This window comes from Sander lucioperca, chromosome 14 (genome assembly GCF_008315115.2).
Source record: "Sander lucioperca isolate FBNREF2018 chromosome 14, SLUC_FBN_1.2, whole genome shotgun sequence".
Lineage (NCBI taxonomy): Eukaryota > Metazoa > Chordata > Actinopteri > Perciformes > Percidae > Sander > Sander lucioperca.
The window spans coordinates 32,095,896-32,118,210 of NC_050186.1; the positions used below are offsets into that span (position 1 = coordinate 32,095,896).

A 22,315-nucleotide genomic window follows, 5' to 3' on the forward strand; every position below is an offset into this window, starting at 1 on the left:
ATAAACTACAAAGCTGATACTGCTTTGTAGAGGTCATCAGACTTTTCTTTCTGTCTTCTGTCCTTCTCATCCTCTTTGGTCGTAGGTATCACGATTACTATGATTACTATTTTGGCCAGGTCAGATTGAGTTTCTGCCACGCAGCAATATGTTTTGAGCTCCAGCTCACAGCTCAGAATCAGAATATTTTCATTTGTAAGCATAGTGACACAAATTCCAAGGATAGCATGATGTGACATACAGTGCAAATGAACTACATATAGTAAATAACAGGTGACATCCTACTGTACATTCAACATGAATGCTTTAACATTGTATAGCTTCTGGGAAATTTCCTTTTCCATAGATGTTGAGAATGATGTAAAGTGAGAACCTGTGAAAGCTGGCAAGGTATATCCAGCTTCTTTTTTTTTTTTTTTGCAATCCATGAGTGCGGATTCTATAAGCCACCTTTTTTTACATGTCACATAATGATTTACACTGAAAGGTTTCATTTCTTTATGCAAATTCAAAAAAATCCACTTAGATGTTAGATCAACGAAGCAAAGCCTCTTTCTTTCTGCCGCAACACCACCGCCAACGTCAACGAGCATTTTCTCTCCCTGGCGTCCTCCCTCCATTTCTCAGCAAACTGTTTGATCAGTTTGATATGTTCAAACAGAATACTGCTCTCTGTGTTTTCCGGGCAAACTTTCCACTCCACAGGTGGCCTATCTCAGTGTACTTTTCATTTATTTTGAATGGCAGGCCCTTCAGGCATTGAACTCATGAGCCCTCTTCCTCTTGCACAGTGTGGTCTGTCGTTGCACTGCCCTCCTTTGAGGGTTCCCCTGATGGCGAGGGTAAACAGCTTGAAGTTGAGGTCGTCCTCTCGTTAAGCATGATTCTCTGACTGCTAAAGCTGCCGTCACTGCTCTCAGGGCAGGATTTCTCCTGAGTTGAGAGTTCTGTGTCTGCAGAGCAGGCTCTTCACTGAACTAATGTCTAATGGATATAGGATCCCCACAGTGAGGCTGGTAGAAAGCTAACCTTCAAATTTGCCATTATATAACAGACATATGTGACAAAGACCTACCTAAGGAATAGAATAGAACTTTATTGACCACCAAGGTGTGGAAATCTTATAGCCTGGCTCCGCCCTCCTACTTACTTCCGCTCAATTTTCATTTCCCTTCAGTACTCCATCTGGGTTTGCGGTATATTCTTAGGTTTACTCCGGTCAAATATTTGTAGGTCCAATCAGCGAACAGAGGGAGTGGCTGAGAACGATGACGTTGAGGACGTGCACTAGAAAGATGTGAGCGAAGCCATTCGGTCTGTTGTGGCAACGCTGCCGAATATACAGAAGTTAAAGCCCGAGCAAGAACAATCTTTGCTGAGTTGTGTTGGTGGCCATGATGTTGTGGCCCTCCTCCCCACGGGGTTCGGGAAAAGTTTGATTTTCCAGCTCGCTCCGTTAGTGGTGAAGGAGTTGGCTAAGGCTAACACTAGCGATGCTAATGCTAATTATAAGCCAATAGTTGTTGTCGGTCTCCCCTCTTGTTGCACATGCGCATGACATACGTCACGACCAAATGTTAGCGATTGGTTATGGCAGATCCAGAGTGGCTCTGGGCAGATCCAATAGTTTTAAACTTCAACAGAGTACCCGCCTTCAAGGAAGTTAACACTTGTCAATGGAGAGTGGCCAGACTCTCTGTACAAATGAAATTTACGAGAGTCTGGTAGGACCAGGCTAGAAATCTTAACCCCGCCAAGACAAAATTAGCACAATTCAAACACCTATATAATAATATCTAACACTATAAAATACTAAAAGTGCATGAAAAAAAAACCTTCAGATTCTGCACAATATTTACAATTTCCTTGAAATGTATGTCTAACTGAGACGACCTGTACCAGACAACCACTTTAGTGATCATGTGAATAATGACTGTACTCTCTCAGAAGGCTGAAGTAGGGTGATGTTAAACCAACACAAATCCCTTTATGGAGAAGGTCTGTGTGGGTGGTTTGGTGTAAAATAGTGGTTGACTTAAACACTCTGGTTTGCATCTCGTCTCCTGTCGATAGGCGGTGTTGGTTTCTTTCAACCTTGACCATGATCCTTTTAAAAAAAAAATGGATTACCATACAATTTGGTACAGATATTTATGATTCCAACAAGTTTAATCCTAATGACATTGGTGATCCTGTGACTTTTCTTCTAGTGCCACCGGCATATCAAAGTATTCACTTATCCAGTGAAATATCTCAACATCTACTGTATTGGATTGGCACAAACATTCCTAAAGACATCCATGGTTCCCAGACAAGCTGTCACGAAGACTTGTATGATGTGCAAGAACCTGAATTAATTTTAAATGAAACTGACGTTGTGAACGTGCTGCAGTTCCACAAATTGTGTAGTACCAGAGATAAATTGACACTAAATGAGTCTATGGGCCCTATCTAGCACCCGGCGCAGCGCAAAGCCCGACGCAAGTGTCTTTGCTACTTTAAGACCAACGCAGTTGTCAATTTCCCGTTATTTTAACAGCTAATTAGTAAAATGCGCCTAGGTTTGTGCACAACGTGCGCACGCTATGCTTGTTACACACACACAGTGAAGCGCAGCAGCACACAAACATGCAAAAGATTACAAATAAAAATATTACGGTGCAAATCCGCCATCATAAAAGCAATGTGCCAAGGTACAAACGAGCCTGGCTTTTAAAGGGAATGGAAGATGACACTCTGATTGGTTTATTGCATGTTACGCCGAAAAACACACCTATGAATTAATGAAGACACTAAGTACAACCCTTTTGAACCATGCGCCCGGTGCACGGACTCTTTTTTTCCGCCGTCAAACTAGCAAAAGTGGATTTGGACACGCCCTAAACGCACCTGCGCCAGGCGCTTCACGGCGTGCGCTTAGATCGTTAAAATAGGACTCTATAAGTCACTTATTGAGACATTGGAAACAAACGTCTCCTGTCCTCATTAGCTGTGTTTGAGAAGCCCTTGTCTGTGACACTGACACAGATGTCTGTCTTTTTTAACGCAGTACGGAGCCCCAGTGGAAATGCCTACTGGTACAGCTGCCTTCAGTACATGAACTCTACATAAAGTCAATACTTTGGCCACACACACAAAGCTGCCTCTGTCTGCTGCTTTCTCCCAGCCAGGACCGGGTCCCCAGAGGGAAGCTGGGAGATTTGGTGGCCATAGAGATGTCATACACACATGCTTGCACACTCACAAATGTCTTATACAATTGTCATTCACATTGTAGCACAGTAGCTCTTAAGCCCACTAACTGACATGCACACAAAGAGCCAGGACCTCTCTAGGCAGTTAAATACTCGTATCCGTGTGTGTGTGTGTGTGTGTGTGTGTGTGTGTGTGTGTGTGTGTGTGTGTATGTATGTGTGAGTGCGTTTGCCAAGCTTGCAGTCAGAAGCAGAGCTGTCCACAGCCTGCTGCTGCACGCTCGCCTGCCTGCCTCAAAATGATCCTTTTCCTCAGGAAGAGGCCTGGGCTTTATGAGTACACTGCTGAGCACTCAGACCTGCCAATTTAGGCCCAGCTACTCCAAACTCTCCTTTCCACAGCACGGCTGTTTTTACACCCCAAGCTGCAGACACACCGACCAGACGGCCGACCCTCGGCAGAAAAGGCAGTTGTACTGATCAGTGTCCCCGAGTTGGTCAAAAAAGTGCCTCGGAACACACCAAAGCGATGAGACGTAATACGTCTCCATAACAGCAGGCGGCGCTAATCTGTATTGTCGCCCAAAAATGAAAACCGGCAGCTGATTGGACGAACGTGTCACGTGGATCTGGTTTCTCCGGAAATTCAAAGACAGACTGTCATGGCGGCTTGTTCAGAATACGATCTCATATTGTACTAAAATAGTTCACCGAAACATGTTTCTGAAAACATTTTAAGCGAGAAATAGGCCATGCAGTTGCTGAATCTGTCTTCATTTCAGTTCAACAAAGGTCAGTTTAAAAGATTTTCGTTTTTGAGAGACTCTAGTCACGCTCATTCCGCTCCCCGTTTCCGGGTTAGCACTCTGCCGGCAGTGCCCGCCCCGCCGATTGTACATGTCAAATCGGCCAAAATGAAGGCCGATGGCACGGAACACACTGAACAGACTCGAGTCACTGACCTCGCCAGACTGTCCGACTGCCAATTATCGGCTCTGTGCATCCGGGCCTTTAGGATCCACAGGAAGTCCTCACCCACTTACAGACAGGTGCCTTTGCTGCAGCTCTTTCGCATCCAGACAGGGGTTCAAACATGTGGTATAAAAAACTGGTAATGAGCAATTGAGGGGGTTGTATGTTAGAGTAAAGTACAGAGGTATATGTTTGCATCTGAACTTACACAGAAAGTTCTTTCTTATGTAATCATTATATGAATATATGGATAAAACACCGTCCATGGAGCAAGTGCGTTTGTAAATACTGTATTTGCGTGTATACATTACTATTTAGCCAGTAGAATCTCTCAGTAAAGCCCACTGGCTTTTTCTTTCTGTCGCTCTTAAAGAACTGTAATAGATAATAGAGCAACAAACTGAAAGATGTGGTGTTAAACGACAAAAAAACACCATTGTAAATTATCTCTGAGCCATTTTTAAAACCCCACAAGCTGCCGTTTGTGTGTAGACAACTAACTTAACTGTTCCTCAACCTTACTGCCAATTTTCGGGAGAGGTGTCACAAAATCTGAATGAACAAGTCAATTGATCAATGGATGAAACCCTTTTTGGAAGGGTCTCATACAAGAAGCTGGCTCAGAAATACTGTGTTTGCCTTTTGTACAGATATGATTTCACACAAAATTATGTAAGGCATCAAGCATGCTAAAGCTATCACCAAGCACTCATCAACTGCTCACAATAGCTCTAATGGGTTTCGAACATCTCTATATTTTTTTTATTTATTTTTTTACATCCAAGAGTTTTTGGCATCACTTCATTTGAATAATTTAGACATCTCCAGAGGCCATTTTTTTTAAAAGCAGAGTCACATTTCATAATAGTCCTTAAGCCTTTTAATAGTTGGGCTTTTTATTTTTACTCTATGAAAGTTATTCAGATGAGCTTTTAATAGGAGCACTTGGGTGTATTATCTGAACAAAACCTCGGTGTGCTTTCCTCTCTTAATAAAGTGGCTTATGGCTTGGAGAAATTGAACAGTAGGGAAAATGGCCTCATGAATGAATTAGTCGTCTGCAACAGATTACTGCTGCAATAAAATAGCATGTTTCACATTTCGACGTCAGCAACCATGGAAAAGCCCTGGTTGTCACCTTCAGAGCCTTGGGGGGGTGTCATATCCCAAACTGGATTTAATCTGCTGTGTTGCATTTAATCCTTCACTGGTGTTTTGCAGAAAACACCACAGTTGGAGTGTGACATTGCGAACTTGGGAAACATTAGTGCTGCATCAACAGTGTTTCCTCGTTCGACTTAAAAAAAAATCAGATGAACGTGCATATGAAAACAGTTGCTTGGAGTGGAGGACTGTGAGTTCAAAACTTCAAAGAGTGGAGGGCCACAAAGGTATGGAGAGAGAGAGAAAGAGAGGTTACTTTATGCCTTTCATGTTTCAAAAAACGTGAAAATTACCAGGATCGTTGGCTCTAAGTGGCAATGGTAACACAGGCATGAAGGGTGGGCATTACATAAGCAACTTGTGAGCAACGTGACTGCTCTTATAGTGTTTTATCTAGCTACGTATATAACAACCCTGTACCTCTCATGTGTGCGATATAGTATTACCGATCGAGTCTAATTAGAGTGTCTAAAGAAGGCTGAGGTCTCCTTTTGTTTGTTTCCGCTATTGGAGGATGAATAAAGCCATCCTTCTTTCCCCTTTTACGAGTTGTTTCCAAAGACTCCACCACTATAAAGCGTCACCAACTCTCAACTGTCTCCTATTAAAGCACACACTCACAAAAGGGGCCTGCTTGGAGCAGTTGGTGGTGCGCTGTATGTTTCTCTAAGGAACACAAATGTCACCAAGCAAGAAAAACAGCAATCATCTCTCCCCTCTTGCTTTTTCTCTGTGGCTTTTCCAATACTTTGTGAAGTCCAGGAAGCAATGAATAAACAATAGGAGAAGCAAGTATTACCTGCACAGCCCAGAGCCTAAACACGTCGGGCGGTGTGCTTCCACATGTCTAGCCCTGTCACATTCGTCCTCCTCCTTGTGCCTTTTCCTCCATTATCCCATTTCCTGGACTGGGTGGGCTGTGCTCTGATCAGGATGCACCATCTTCCATTATCCAAAAGGATATAGAACAAACAAAGCCCACCAACTGCTTTTATCTTTTCTGCTGGGGAGAGGGAAAGGAGATATGACGGAGCGAGAGAGAGAGAATGAGGACGGAGACAATAGGATGAGAAGAAAGTAATTGAAGCAGCTTGTAGCCCCGCGATCTGGAAACTATATATTATTACTTTTATGTTTTCCTCCATCTGCTGTTCCTCCTATTGCACGTCTGCCGTCTCCCCCCACCAAACCCCTACCATCCTGGTCCTACCCACCCTTCCTCAAAGGCACATTTAGGCTAATGTACCATTTAATGAAATATAATGGAGAAAAAAAATCATGCATTGTCATCATGTCCTTGACTGTAACAGCTATGTAAGCCATTGAAACGCTTCATCAGTAGTCAAGGCAGGGATCCTGTGTAAAACAAGTGAACCAAAACATCCCCCGGTGGTGCAAGCGTTCACCTTTGATTCAGGGCGTGTAGGTAACCGAATTTAACCTTTTTTTTCTTTTCTATACAAAAGATTGCAGCTCTCCGGTTTCTGCGTGATTCTATGGGTGCTCCCCTGGGACAATAACAGGAGGAAACAAATTATTGTAATAGCTCTCCCTGCCTTTCAGCCTCGTGTGTGCTCTTTCAAACATTAAACAAATTACCCTGTTTATTCCACCAAGGTAAAGCTTGTAACAGATGCTTTTCAGAAGGCGAAATCCGCTGTCATAGAGGCTTAATGTGTTGGAAAAGTGGGAGCTGGAGCTGGTTGGGCACAGGAGGACTTTTACGGTTAAAGAAGAGGGAAGACTAGGCTTTAAGGTGCCTACAGGTTATTATGTGATATAAGCCTCATTCCGACCAAATAGTTACAGGAACGTAGTTATAGGAACAGTCCACTTCTAAACAGTTCTACTAACTAGTAGTTAGTAGAACTGGAGTTAGTAACTACTCTCCCCCAAAACCAGTTTTGCCATTTGCATTCGCACTGGCCAAGTGGCCATAGGAACTGGTAGGAGGGGTAAGGGAGTGACGCAAGCACAGCAACGGTCTTTATAGCATCGTCACTTGACTTTAGTGCCACATACAACAACAAACCAGCATGGAGGAGGCCATCGGAATGTTCGTGCCTTGCTGGGATCCTCATAACGGAGATCGAACGGCGGCATTTAAAGACTAGGCTGGAGTACTTAACAGAGAAACACAGAAGACGAAGGCTCCAGCGTAATATGATCCTAATTAATATGATGGAAGAAGATAGAAGAGCAGAGCGCAACAGGCAAACGAAACTACGTGTAAGTTTAACTAGCACTAACAATTAGCTGGTTGAATGCGTGATGTTTGTCTTATGAGTTAGCATACGTAGGCGAATTGCAACAGACAGTGAAGAATATGTACTGTTTGTGTTTCAGATGTTGCTAGGTCACTAGGGGTTCCTATGTGGAAAAGGGAAAAGGAAAAAGACCCTGCCCTGAAGTAGTAGCTGAAAGAGTTACAGGAACTGCGGTCAGAGGAACTTAATAATCCCCAAATTGGTCCAGTCGTAACAGGAGAAAAAAAGGATTCTAGGAACGTTATGTTCTAGGAACTGCAAAAATCCCTCCGGTTGGAGTGATTCAATAACAAACTAAAGGAAAACTGCATGTAAATCATCTATTAGAACCAGTTGAGGTATTAAAATCTCATCCATTAAGAAGCACCTTGTTCTAAAACTAGGTCTAATTACAGAAGCCAAAGTGACGTGCAGTAAATGTTTTTCGTTTTCATTTGTTTTACATTTTCAATATAAAATGATTTATACAATGATTTAAGCCAAATTGCACCCAGATTGGATGTTCCTACAAAAACCTTATTTCCTCATGCAAAATGACCACCATAGTTAAAAGGAGGAAACAAGGTTGTCTTGTGGCGCGCACAGGTCACAAAATGATAGCCCAATATCCATTAGCTCTATGTACAGAGTGGTGGGGTGTGACAAACAACTTTGACTAATTATATAACTGTGATCACTGTGAAACAAAGGCATATAAGGTCGATTGGTTCAGCGTGTAGTTCTTGTCAAGCTAAACACGCTTTCTCACTTAGAGACACACACATTAGAGATCTGCTGACTATTGCTCATTACGGAGAGTGCATTTACACCAAGCGGTCTGGCTGAATAAGGGACAGCATGAAACCTCTACTCTTGTCACATACATACGTAAGGCACCTTCTTTTATGCCTCTTGCATTATTCATTTGACAGTGCGTCTTACTGTGGGCCAGAAGGCTCATGGGAAATGTGTCTCAACATGGTGATGTTGCAAAACTTTTAGATGAAAAAACCTAAAGAATTAGCCCAATTACACCCAACTCAAAAGCTTTGCAGAACTTTTTTGCCTCTTAACTAGGGTTGGGTACCGAAACGGTTCCTACGGTGACAGGCAACAGAAGCATCATTGCACGTGACGCTTGGCGGCAGGTAACGTTAGCCTGGCGTTAGTAGCTGGCTTAAACACGGTTAAAATGCTGAAAGCGAAACGGTCTAACGTGTGGCTGTATTACCCTGGAAAGGATTCCACCGGGACGTTCACCAGTCTGCAGCTAAAGACAGAGTAGACTAGATTCACTTTGAGACATCGTGGCCACTGTCGCTGTTGGTGAAAAAACACAGACTTAATGGTGTGTTCAATTGCAACTTGTAAGCTCATGGTGCATTTCATGTTTTTGTAAAGGACCCTACTGCCATCAAAGTTTTTTTTTTGTCGTTTAACAGCAATTGACTGGTGATATGAGTTAGGCTGTTCTTTAATGTCACCGACTGCCGTTTTGTGCTCTTATTTTATTTATTTTTTTTAAGAATCGGTTCAGGCACCGTTTGGGCACCGGCAACGTTTTAGCACCGGTATCGAAAAAACCCAAACGATACCCAAACCTACTTTTAACTCAACTACATCGACAGACGCATCATGCAACTATTTCAGCAACAAAGCTATTATTTAACTCTAGTTCCCTAGTGAGAATCGTCAAATACTGCTACTTTTACTCTGGTTTAGGCTCACAAAATGCTTTTAGTTTTAGGCAAACAGTCGCATATTTGGAGGATTACATCAAGTTAGGCTTAAATTTCCAGTCAAGACTCTACTGAGAACTACTTCCAACACCTTGTTGACCTATCCATGGTCTTCTGTGGTTTCCTCCATCCCCTCTTGTTCCACTCTTGTTTTAGCAGTGGTTTCATAGCACTCGGTTATTGTGTCTGGGCCCCGCTTCCTGCTCGGTTAACGGGCGGTTGTGGTTGCCAGATCTGATGTTGAGACAGATCTGTGTCATGTCAGCGGCCTCATGGCCAGATTACATCACCCTGAGTGCTTTAAGAGGAGACCCTTCACTGCAGCAATGGTATCCATATTGGATTATGAAAACTTATAACACACCACATATAATATTTGCAGAAACACACCTTTATTTTTACATGTCCATCACTGTGCTCAGTGACACAAAGAAGCCCATTAGGAAGGACCTGCTCTGATGTAAGACTGAATGAATAAAAGGTATGCCCATGCTTGTTGTGAGGTTGTGGTTTTCTCCAGAGATTGAATAAAAAGACTGGTAATAACCTTGGATCAAAGTAGCCTTCAACCTCTCGGAAATGACAGGACTTCTTGTCAGATGCCTCAACGTCCCCTGGATTCAGGGTTATTGAAAGTGTCATTGTCTCTTTCAGTTTGAGCTCCGAAATGTGTGCGCGCTTGCGGGGTTGCACGCATGCACATGTGTTTGTACGTGCCTCTCTCTAAGCCTTTTTCTGTGTGCATTTGTGTGCTGATTTTCTTGACAACTTTCTTGTTTGTGCATGAGGTGTGTGTATGTAGCTGTCCTGTCCACTCTAGGTTGTTGTGATGTGGGTTACTGTCTTAGACAGGTCAGTGCTGTCCTCAGAGGGATAAGCTGTCACATCAATAACAAAACCAGCTTTTAAAACGGAATTGCTGGTTGTGTGAGAGCGACCCACTCGATAAAGTTCCTGACACCAGTAACGCCATTAAGGTGGTGCAGGATATTGCCTTGATATTGTTCTGTCTTCATGTGTGTGTTTCTTTTATTATTTATGATTTTGAGAAATATTTTGAATGACATGCTCTGGCAGCGGTGGGCAGGTGTGTTCAGTAAACAGATCGCATCAAGTGGACATGAAGAGTGTGTGTATACCTTTGTACCAATAGGTATGTGAATGAAGACAGGCTGGTTTTGACCAGTAAAATATGTGTATTTTTTTACCATCCCTACATTCAAAAACACATTCCAAAAATCGACACAATAAACCAAACAAAATGATGTCTATTTCATGAGATGGCTTTCTAACCAATGCGAGGAAGACGGGACAAAGGCTGGGTTCTTTCCTTGTGGTGGCCCTGCTGCAGATGGTCTTACATTATTAACATGTGTACACCTCTTTGTTGCTCTTAAATGGTACATGGCAATGACAGGAGGTTGTAAAAATGGCCTCATAAAGCAATAGTGATTCCATAGCCTTTCGCATGCCCTCTACTTGCACTGGCTTTATGGAAAAGAGCATGGTTTAGCAATAAAATTAGACAGGTGAGATGTGTTGTGAGAGGTTTTGAATGACATGCTCTGGCAGCGGTGGGCCCTTTCCCAGCACTCTGCAACAACTGACATCTTAATGGATTTCCCTGGTTGGAAAGCCCTGTTTAAAATCCCTCCAGTGTCATTGTAGGAGAAAAGGCAAAGCCGGCAACTTGGCTGTGAACCTGCCTTTCTGTTTGCATTTCTGTCAAGATACAAACTCCTAAGGTTTTTTCATGAGAAAAGAGGTATTTCTTCTTTTCGGATGTGACCAGTCTGAAGGGATAAGTGAGTGCCATTGTACATATGGGCCACTGAGGGACAGTTTTCCTGCATTTTCAGTCTGAAAGAGGAGAGAGAGGACAAGACCAAGCATGACAGTGCTTTCCGTAAAGAGACATTAACTCTCATGAGGTCTCATGAGGAGGCAAGTTTTCCCAGAGAAACCCAGAGTTCCTCTGTTGTCAGCCTGACATTTCATTGTCAGTTTGAGAAAGAAAAGTTGAGCAAGGAAGTTTACTTGTTCCACTCTCTTGTACATAAAAGTACATATATAATAATAATAAATCAATAATTAAGAGCTCCATTTGGGTCCTAACCAGCAGGTTGACAGCCGCTACTTTACTGGAAGCCTTTTTTGATTTCTTGCTTCATGATTATTTTATGATAATGAGTATTGTGTACATACTTGAAGGTAAAGGCATCCTGTGGGGGTTTTCATCGTAAATATTGAGATGCGTACATTCAGCGTTTCTCACCAAAACACAGCGTGTGCATTTGCAACGACTTGTTTAGTCTTTGAACCTTCTTTTATTGTTGCATTCCTGCTGAATGCTTGTGTGTGCATGTGTACAAGATGCAAACAACATAGGGACCATGTCTTCAAAACATTGCTCTACAGCACTACTTATGGTCAAAAACTCCACGTGGGTTTAAGGGAAGAGGTATAATACAGCTGAGGTACATTTTTGATGGCTATATATTAGGTTTGAGTCCCAGGTTGAAACTGTTCTTTATGTTGTTACCCTCTCAGCCCCATCTCTCATGTTTATTTGAGAAACAACAACACTTTTATATATATATATATATATATATATATATGTTGTATCATTTTAATAATTAATCACTAGTAAATGTAGATGTAGCAGGACGTTATAAGACTGTCACAAAAGCTCTCGGGCGGGGGGAGGGGGGGTGTAACTTGAACTGCGCCTCATGACACATACCCAGTCGAAACTGGTTTATTTTGACCGTGTTCGCCATGTCGATAGTACTTAATCATAGAAGGCACAAAATGACCTATTTTGTCATTCAGGTGTGAGAATCGTTATTTTCTGTACCTGTCAGAAGTGTCTGAGAGTGTGAAAGCAATGTAATGGGAAATGTGTTGCAGCTTGGCTCCACATTATTAACCGTAGAATCAGTAAAATACCCAAATCATTCCTCTACGAGCCAGAAGGCATCTTCCCTCTTCTAGCTGCCTTTTTTTTGTACCACTCTTTTAGCGTTGTCTCGGATCCACCAAGGACTCCTATGTCTGCATCTTTTTTGGAACTAAGAAGAACTCCCGATTGTGGATCCCCTTTTCAGTATCCTCCTCCCTCCTCTCCCAGTCCCTTCCATATTTCCCCTGGTGTGACGTGCTGAATGGAGACCCATAATGAGCCTCTGTCTGTTCCAGCTGTGACACAGTGAGCTGTCTGAGGCTGTGATGTGTCACTGGTGCAGGCTCTCTCTCTCTCTCTCTCTCTCTCTCTCTCTCTCTCTCTCTCTCTCTCTCTCTCTCTCTCTCTCTCTCTCTCCAGACGTCTGTGTCTGTGCAGAATAAAGGGATTCCTCCCTAGAAAATGCTTCCAACTGCCACGAGGGGATGGACCAGATCCAGACCCCCTTCAGTGAGGTCCGGTGGCCTAGACTTATGTTACACACTCCATCACACATCCACACAACATTGAAAACTATTATTTATTTATTTTATATCTCTGAAGCCTAACGTTGCTCTTTCTTTGTTTAGACAACAGAGATAATGGGGGGAAAGCACGTTTAACAGTTTTACATAACTCCTGTGGCTGCTGTACTGTATCACTGTGGGGATTTCATTATGAGCTTTCACCCTCTTCGAAACAATCACAGCGCAACAATTTAGTTTGTTGTGTCTATGTCACTTTCTGTAGCAATGCCGTTTTTCGCCGCACATTGCTTAATTCAGATGCGTGGTCCCTCTGGTGCAAAGCGGAGTTTGTTTTTCATTAGGGTAATTGAGGCAGTTGGCAAGAACACATGTGTCTGGCAGCAGCAGCAGCAGGGACGACAGCCTGACAGCCCCTGCCTCTGGAAGCACAACGTCTGCCTCTACCGTACATCTGAGGGAGCATACTGATAAACCAGGCTGTTTTTTTTTTTTATCTCAAGTCGTCCAGCCGTTTGCTACTGAGTGATATTGTAAAGCCTCTAGAGGCAAGGTTGTTCCTTGAAGATCAATGTCTTAAAGCCCTCTATAAGTCGAATAAGTGAGCTGTAAAAATTCTACTAACTTAAAGGCCATTTTCCCAGCGAGTTTGAGAAGTTTGCTGGAGTGTGAAAGCTGTTGATCTTGGGTGTGGTCCCTGAGAAGTGGTTTCAGATCCACCACAGAACGTTGGCCAGACAAGCTCTGTATGAAGTCCACACCAAATGTGAAAGCCTGTACGCTGTGACACATTAACATCGTCCGTCATCATTTAAAACACACCATTTGTTGAGTTAAAGAGGAACTATGCAGTTTTTTTTAGCTTAATTTACCTTAACTGAACAGCTTCGGAGTCATTGGAATGGTTATATGACTTTTTTCGAGTTGAATGGTGGTCGTCTCACTTCCCCCTAGCGCCTGTAAGCGGAAAAACCATCCTTGCAACTTTCGGCCGGCGAGCTGAATTGCTTCACGACACTGCACACATACGCGCCGTCATCCAGGAACCAGCTAGCTATAAGAACAAGGTAGCGATGGAGTTTTTCACACTATTGTCATGGCTGAGCCGGCTAAAAAGAAGCCGAAAGATAGGAAAGCATTGTCGGAGGAACAGAGAAAGAGGAAATGGCAGACTGACCGAGCGAGGAGTCAGACACAAGTAAACATAGGAGCTGCCAAATATCTATTCCGAAGCTGGCAGGGGGGGCTCTATAGAGAAACCTGCGAGCAAAAAGCAATTGCCCAATTGCATAGCGCCCGTTTTAATATACATGTTACTAGGAGAAAATAATAGTTTGCTGTGTTTTTCTGCAGTGAGATCAACTTGTCTCGCAAATGCTTGCACTTAGAGTAAAGTGTTGTCATCGATATGTGTCAGAGAATCAGTCCGCGGTTCTGAGGGATAGTAATGTGGAAAATTGCACTGGATGTGTGGCGGTTTCTTGGTTTGCCGGTTCACTCTTACTTATTTCATTTAATTAAACTTAAAGGGCCTATTTTATTAATGAAACTGGAAGTAAAGTTAACTGCGTGAGACCCCGCAGCAACTTGATTTCATTGATTAGTTCATCGATTACATGACAGACATTACAAGACTACACTTAACAAAACAATATCTAATAAAGTATTTACAATGAGAGTGTACTTTTTCCCTTACAGAAGTAATGAATCTGCCTCATTCAAGAAAGTCATTTGTGTGTATATATATATATATATATATATATATATATATATATATATATATATATATATATTCAAGTATGTATCAACCCCTAACCCCTAAAGTACACATGAAGGATCGTATATAGCAGCTCATAGGTTTAAGTGTGGATATTTCAGTTTCTCAGAAGAAATGTTGGGATTGTCGCTCCTGTAAGGCCTAGGTGCAGATAATAATAAGTTCTCATCAATTATCCATCGACCAGGAAGACTGTGGTTATTGTACACTGGAGCACTCTGTATTTGCTCTATGATGTAGTATATACAGTCGTTAGTAGTAGGACCCTGGCCAGCACAGAATATATGGAGATTGGATTTTTAATAGTATTTTCAATAGTATGCCTTTGACCTTTTATATCTTTCTCAGACATTTGTTCAAGTGTTACACCACGACATATAGGAGCACTGACCAAGGCCCATTATGTCTATGTGGTAACAGTTGGTGGGATTGGTGGATCATTATTGGACACATTGTTTAAGAGCAAATTTTAACTAATCCAAAGAAGGCTCTGATTTATTACAAATAAAGACAGGCGCAGTAGAGCATCAGATTTTCCTTTTTCATATCCAACATTTTGTCTTTTCTGTTTTTTTGTTGTTGCCATATTTCTTTCTTTAAATGTGTTTTCATCTTGGGTGGAGTCTGCGAGTGGTTGCCACATGCTGCTCATCCCCAGGAGATTTATATCTCTCTGACATGTCCAGTAGCGTTATTCCATCATTTTGGTTAAAACATAAATGTTGTCTTTAGCCAACACATCGTTCTCTCTCACTGTTTTTAGCTGGCCCCGCCCATCTGAGATTGACACACAGGCTGTGGTGAACCCTTTCAGAAACATTTTCTTCTCTCAGGCTCAGAGAGGAGACACACACACACACACACACACACGCTCTTATGGAAATTTGCAAGCAGACATACTGTCACACATGCTTGAGTACACACACACACACACACACACACACACACACACACACACACACACACACACACACACACACACACAGAAGTGAAAACAACAAAAAGAAAGACTTCCCACATCCTGTTCAGCGAGCTCCCTCCAAACCATAGCGAGTGTTTCCATTGCGACCACAGAAGCCATACGAAGCCTTTAGATTCCCGCACTTATCTAACCCCGCTCTGCTTGACCTGGCAGCCTCCGTCTAAAAACATTCCCTTGATACAACATTACCGCTCCTCTGAGCTCTGCTCTACAGCAAACAGGGCTCAGATACAGTGCGGCAGATATATGTTGCATGCTGTTTCATCAGCAATGGATGTTGATTCCTTGGTATTGTCAGCTCAGGACAGAAATTATTTTCATATTCTTGCATTCTACCAATTATTTTTTACAATTGGTTGAATATTTGGCAGAGACGAATTCCCGGAATAAATATGAAAATAATTAAGTAGGCCTGGTCTGTTTTTAAATTGAACAATTTATGGTTCCCTTATACAAATTGCATAATACAGTAAATGTTATTAAATGTAATGTGCTAATGTGTAGAATTTAGTGGCATCTTGCAGTGAAGTCAACTAAAACTTCTCCCGTGTGCCAAGGGTGTAGGACGTTGACGCGAAAACGCAAATGGCCCTCTCTAGAGTCAGCGCTCGGTTTGTTCATTCTGAGCTACTTTAGAAACATGGCAACATGGAGCAAGTGGAAGAGGACCCACTCCATATGTAGATATTAACCGGTCATTTAAAGGCAAGCAGGATTCTTATTTTCAGGGATTATACACTAATGAAAACATACTTTTTAATATCATATTCAATTTAGAAATCTATAAAATGTGACTCAAGCCACCTTAACTGTGATACGTGGTTGCTAAGCTACCATAGCTAAATGACATCTATCCATCCATCCATCCATCCTCATCCGCTTATCCGCGGTCGGGTCTCTAGCTGATATCATGTTCATGTCATGTGGAAGTTACTGTAATTAACGATTTCTAACTAAATAATATTTACGTAAAACATCAGATCATAATTGTGACTAGTTTTTTCTTGACCCTCTGACATATCTTAACATAAATGGAATGCCTAACATAATTTCATTATCTCATTAAACAGAGTGTGATAGGATTTATATGACTTTAAGAATTGTAGCCACCTTTATTTGGGTAAAAGATGGAATCTCCAGGCATAAAGCTGCTATCTTTTGTTGTCTGATGACATGACCACTCACATTGGAACGCTTCTTTACATCCTACATGATGTGACCACGGCTAGCTGCTACTCTTTTGCCAGCGTCTTGCAGCAGCTAATGCAGCCGCTTTCAAATTGATACGTTTCAAAAACTTCAAATAATTGAGATGAAACAAAGATACAAGGCAGATCGTTTGAATGGATTGTTTGTATTTTTAGAATTCCTCCGGTTATAACATGGACCCTTATCTAGGTTTGTGCAGGTTTAGATTCCAGTGAAATTAAGTTATTAATGTATCTGGAGGATGAAGATCTAAGCTAAGCTAAGTGTGGCAACAACAAAATGACATGCTGGCACTGGCAGGGACATTAACCAGCCTCATGAGAGAGAATTATTCACCAGTGTGGAGCCATGCAATGGTGGCCACCTAACTTTCAAGCCTCGGCCCAACCCCTCTGCACCCCCACACCCCCACCCCCCTCCCTCATCAGCATGCATTATTCTTTTTTTTGGTGTCTGTTCACATTGGCTGACAAGTTCAGTTTGGTTGGCGTAGCCTGGAGCTCACACTACATCACACATACAGCGCACACATTTCCCTCACTCTCACGCTCTCTCGCTGTCGCATGGGCTGTTAACAGTGTTTTCAGAGTCAGGGAATGTGAAAATATTCAGCAAGAGGCAGGGGGGTGTGGGGTTACAAGTAAAGGGAGGGGGGAGCTTGGATGTGCGACTGCGACGCCGCAGTGACTGGCAGCGTTGGCTTATGCATCTGGCCATCCTGAAAGGTTAACAGGCAGCAACCTCCCCTGCGTCCGATGTGACATGACATTCTCTCCCCTCTCGTCGCCCCGGATTGATGTGTCATTCGTTCACAGTTCATGAACTCGAGGGCCATGGGAGGGATCTTTCACTTTCTGTTGTGTAGGACATCATAGAGAGTGGCAGCACAAAGAGGACCCAATTTATTATTTCTGGATTATTTTTTTTTTGCCCCCTTTTGATCTGTCACACACAGACACATTCATGCATCGAAGTACACACACAGGCATGCGCACATGCGGCCATAAACACACATTCATGCAAAACACACGCACACACAGCATAGTGTATTTGGTCCCCCACCCCCACTCCCACCCCCCTGCAGCAGAATTGCATTGTCTCCCTTCAGAGAGGACATTAATAAGAAATGAGTCTTTTTGAAGTTTAGTTGTGGGCTGTCAGATCTGAACTGACATAATCATCCCCAAGAATAACACCTCCTCCCACCTTTTAACATACACTCCTACACATTCCTATTCCCTTCTGCGCATATGGAGCACTGTATGAGGACTCTGTAGCCAAAGGTGTCCTCTTAGCGTGTAATCCAAATGGCTTTTATCCAGTTCCTGAAAACACACAGAACCCCCACACTTCTGTAATCCTTTGTAGTTTGTTTTTTTCCAACTGCATGCACTTTGGCTGAAATACAAGGTGGTGACACTTTTGTTTTTTCTTGCATTCCCTGCACCCACTGCTGCCTTTTGACAATTTGAGCAGAACATGGAGAAAAAGAAAACATCCAGTTATTAAAGCTCGGTAGTATTTACCATTATTTTATCTTCAGCTAGATGTAAATAAAAATCTGTGGGCTGTGTAACTCATTTGTATTATTAGTCCAATTATTGGATATTGTTTTCATTGAACTGGTTGTTTTGCAGCTACTTTGGCACCCATTCTTTTTCTTTTCAGGAAGTTTAAGATATTGTATAGTTATCAGACATCCCCCATATCTCTGACTCCTAATTACAACAAACCAGACAGACAGATGTGATTGTTTTTTCCCCCACTAGGTTGCTTAAATTCACAGTCGTGAACGCAGCGGTTTGCCCATCCTGAGTTGTTATTGAGCATGTGTGAAGTTGAGTCTGTCAGCTCAGTACGTCTGTTATTGTGGAGTAGAGGATGGATACCGGGTCCCGTTGGGCCGGGCCGGGTTCGGACAGATATTTAGAAATGATGTTTGGGTTCTGGTCGGGCTCGGTCACATCAGCGTGATAAGGCATTGAACATTTTAAATTTAAAACAGCTTATTATGTAGGTAGCCAATGGGCCTATTTCACTTGATGCAAAGGTTCGTTTTTGTGATTTAAATAAATTTAAAATATTACCCTAACATCCGTCTTCCTGTGTGCGGAAATTTGCTTATGTAGCTGTGACAACGAAATATGTGCATATTAGGCTACATGTGGCAGTGCAACGATGGAAGACATTACAAAGAAGTTGGCCTCAGAAGATTAACATGCGCTTGTTGCCCCATGTGCGCTGATGCGCTCATCTGTTGTTATTTCCAAATGCCTTCCTACAGTTGCTTAATAAAAGCGGGCTTTCCACACAAACAAACGTGTCATTAGTATGAGAAACAAATGAGATTTTAGCTCGGCTTGGGCTCGGACATAAATATCTTAATGCCTGTCGGGCTCGGGCCGGGCTCAGACAGAAAAATGCGGCCCGATCCGCACTCTAATGTGGAGCACTCCTGTAACCTCTCCGTTACCCCGAACAACAAGGGTGGTTCCAGGGTCAGAAGACATCCGCGGCCTGGCTCTGACATCTTTTGAATGAGTCTGGGGTAACACTTCATTTGATAAACATTGGAATTTTTCTTCCGTTCTGTCAGCGCTTCGCTCCGACCATTCTGTTCAAAACACACATCAGTTCCTCCACAGCTGTGTTCTGGGTTTAATAAATGCCACGTGCGATGAACAGTAAAGATTCGGAGCTTTGCTGAAAATATTCATGGCTTAAAGACACTCAAGTCCGCCCCTGGTGCCGCATAGCTCACGCACACAAACACAATTCACTCATTTGATCCTCAGTATTATACTGTGAAACCCCTGGTGTGATACAGTAGTTATCGCCCCTCACCCCTCTTTTTTTCAATTTGTCCATGCCTCCATAGTGTTATTAGGGCATTAATGCTTACTGTTTGTTCAGTTGCCAAACTGCAAATCTACACCGAATGTAAAATACCTTTCATACAAAAGGAATTGAATACAATTAGTCGTGGGAATGATTCTTTTTGTATTCATTTTTTTTTAAAATGGCATTGATAGCTTAAACACTTTAGGTTAATGGTTGTTTTTTACTACGTTTGAGGGACTTTGGTCGTTTTTCTCATAATTTCTTCTTAACAACAGCAGTGTTTGAACTCTCAGTATCACAGGAGGACGTCATTTACCGTGAACTAAGGTTATCAGTGTGCTCGTACAGTAGAAAACACAAATTCATTGTTGATGCTTGGGACATAAAATGTATATATTTTTCATCAGGCATTTCATTCAAATAGTAAAAAAACAGTTGCACATGTATAGACCAAACCCTAATTGTAATGTTGAGCTTGAGCACTGTTCACGGGCATCTTTTTTTGAAAATAATAACTTATGTGGAGTAACTTTCCAGGAGGCCAACAACGAAATAAGAATACATACACACAGCCACATTGTCAGAAGCCAGTGAATCCAGAGATTTACCTCAAAGACATACATGCTCTGTCAATGGTATGTCACACCACTGCAGCAGTCTGATAGATTAAAGTCAGACTTGGCACGTCTTTCCCGTCCCTTCACACCCCCCGGCTCATTTCACACTTTCCAACATCCTCGCGTCTCTGCCCGGCACGTGTTGGACTGGAAGAAAAGATGTCCTTCACCTTCTCTTGCTCTGACTCTTTGGACTGAATTTAAGGATGTGGGGAACCACCTGTGTCACTCTGTACTTAGTACACCTGTAAATTATCAGTATGTCTCTGCACTGGCGCCACTAAGACAAAGCATATTGACATTACTTACTAAATCGCCTCTCATTCTTGTGCATATTACTCCCCACACGCACATCAGTTTAAGATGCATTTGGATTTGGCATATTTGATATGCGTTTGTAACACACATGTACACTAACGCACACCATATGATCATGCCCATCTGTAGGCGCAGATGGAAACACTTGTTCTCACACATACTGTGTGGGCCATTCAGCCCACACACGCATTAGAATAGTACTATTCCCTTGAGCCTTTACTTAACTTTTCTTGTTATTAAACCATGGGGACACTGCAAACCTGTACACATTGTACATTGTTTCTCAAAGATGACTCATAAAAGAGGGTTTCAGTTGAACACCTGCTCAAGCTACTTGCACTTCGTAAACAGAAATCTGTAGTTTTTTTGGCAGCCATTATATCTTATTAATTCTTATAAAGGCTAATGTTGTAGAGCCTTTGTAACAAAAACAAAAAGAAAGCATCTTTGATTTACTACGATATCCTAGTTATGTGTGCCCTGCCTGTGTGCCATGTTATACTTAAAGGGATAGTTTGGATATTTTGTAAGTGTGGTTGTATGAGGTATTTATCCATAGTAGGGCTGGGCAATATATCGATATTATATTGATATCGTGATATGAGACTAGATATCGTCTTAGATTTTGGAAATCCTAATATCGTAAATGGCTTAAGTGTTGTCTTTTAAAGGCTGCATTACAGTAAAATGAGGTCATTTTCTGTGTTACCAGGCTGTTCTGGCTCTTCTATTCTTTTTACCTTTACCCACTTAGTCATTATATCTACATTACTGAAGATTATTTATCTTAAATCTCATTGTGAAGATATTTTGTTAAAGCACCAATTGTCAACCCTATAATATCGCCACAATATCGACATTGAGGTATTAGGACAAGAATATCGCAATATCTGATTTTCTCCATATTGCCCAGCCCTAATCCATAGTCAGTGTATTACCTACAGTAGATGGTGGGTGGGCCCCCAGTGGGGAGAACCAGACAGGAGTCCCGACACTGAACTTAAGCAATGTGCTGCTGTGGACGGGGGCAGCAGCTAAACCTATTTTAGCCACCTAAAAAAAACCTAAAATTTATGTTATATTTAGAATATTTTCCCTGCTTTTTCTTTCCTTCCTGGGGTCATGCCAACTGCCATCTAGGTAATATCCTGACTATGGATAAGCACCTCATACTGTACCACACTACATCAAAAGATCAAAACTATCCCTATTAGGTTAATTGTTTTTTTGTTTTTTTTTCACCAATTTTCATTCAAAACTAAAGATTCAGTTTCAAATTATGTCTGTATCCAATACGGTGCCATCTATAATGTGAGATGTAACCCTAAGGCATTACATAAGTAATTTACTTCCCCTCTGACGGCTCTACAGTTTGTGTTTTGTGAGGATGAAACAGCTCCCGGGCACATAGGATACATTACTCTGGTGCTACTGACTTCCTGTGCCCAGAGGCACAGTCCTGACTGTAAGCTCCTTGTTGATTGTCCTGCTGTGATTGATCCATTCTTCATACTTGTGGACAGCCCACATTGATCCTGTCACATGCGGCATGTACAGGGCTTTTACACAAATGCATCACATATGAAGAATAATGCACCGCTGACCCACAAATAGGCGTGCAATGAAGGTGCACGTAACCTATTGTGTCTGTGGTCTATGGATACTCACATCTCTTTGTATGGAGCCATTTGCACCCATGAGGCAGACACATTGTTGTGCTGATCCTCTGACCTCATGAATAATGTAAAGCCGAGGTAAAGAAGATTATTTGTGTGGATATTAGAGGATGTCTATAGCCTTGAGCTGCATTAGGGCAGTTTTCATATTCTA

General features: G+C 42.2%; 1 protein-coding gene across 11 annotated transcripts in view; it reads left to right on the top strand.

The window, feature by feature from the left end:
* The window catches only part of vav2 (vav 2 guanine nucleotide exchange factor), a 234,543-nt gene that overhangs the window by 124,718 nt on the left and 87,510 nt on the right, over window positions 1-22,315 (top strand). The window lies entirely within an intron of this gene.